The sequence below is a fragment of the Aplysia californica genome, unplaced genomic scaffold (assembly GCF_000002075.1).
Source record: "Aplysia californica isolate F4 #8 unplaced genomic scaffold, AplCal3.0 scaffold00746, whole genome shotgun sequence".
In the NCBI taxonomy this organism is placed as follows: Eukaryota; Metazoa; Mollusca; class Gastropoda; order Aplysiida; family Aplysiidae; genus Aplysia; species Aplysia californica.
In genome coordinates this window covers 229,433-230,425 of record NW_004798016.1, presented here as the reverse complement: position 1 = coordinate 230,425, position 993 = coordinate 229,433, and positions in this window count along the sequence as shown.

Genomic DNA, 993 nt, shown 5'->3' with positions numbered 1-993 from the left:
GGGGGGGCTGCAGTTTGTGGATGTGAGTGAGTGCCAGATGAAGTGGTACTCTGGGAAACTTAGTCTTCCTCTTTTGAAACCTTGTCCTAAAACACAGGTCTCAAACGCCCGTAAAGAGGTAACAGATCAACATTTTTGTAAACGTCTGTTAGCTTTATTCTAGAACTTTCCGTAATAGACATAAATAAAAAAAATACCACAAAAAGGGGGGGGGGAGTGTCTACAGATTTTTTAAAGTTTTACATCCAATGAGCTGGAACAACATCGTTTTTATAAGCAATTCCAACGTTATTTTGTTCTGATCATGACATTGTGCTTATTGAACGCATGTTTTGAGAACGTTTAGAGCCAAAAAGTGTTCACTGTAAGAGTAAAAATGAATGTTTTGTTACAAGATCAGCCGCTAAAGTGTGTCATTGGTCAGCAGTGACGTAGGACATAATATTTTGCGTTCCAATGTGACCAGCCAGCCTCGAGAGCCTATAACACCAAGCACTCAGGCTAGAAAGGAAGAGGAAGGCCACGCACAAGGTGGATCGAGGGTGTCAAGGAAACCCTAAGAAAACATAACATCACAACTGAAAGAGCTGCGGAGCTGGCCTAAAATAGAAAACTGCATCTCCCCTCGATGCTTGACGGCAACAGAGGATGAAAAGGTAAAAGTAAAGTAAAGTATGTCCAATGTGTGAAGACGCTCCCAGTTTCCTCGAGACGGAGATTTGTAGTACCTTGTATATTTATGAAGAACAGTTTTTAAATCAAATCTCACTTGTTGGTGAAAGAAAATATGATTAAGCTGATCAAAAGTGATACAAACTTCTGTGCAAAGTGTGGGTGACATTGATTCTCCTGTTAAAGAGATATTGGAGGAAAAGTGGCGCTACGAAATTTTGACCACACTATCGCGCATTCCTTTGTTACCAGTCCGACGGATCTCCAACCAAATTATGATGGAGACTTGAAGCAGACGGACTCTGGGATAGATCCTGAAGA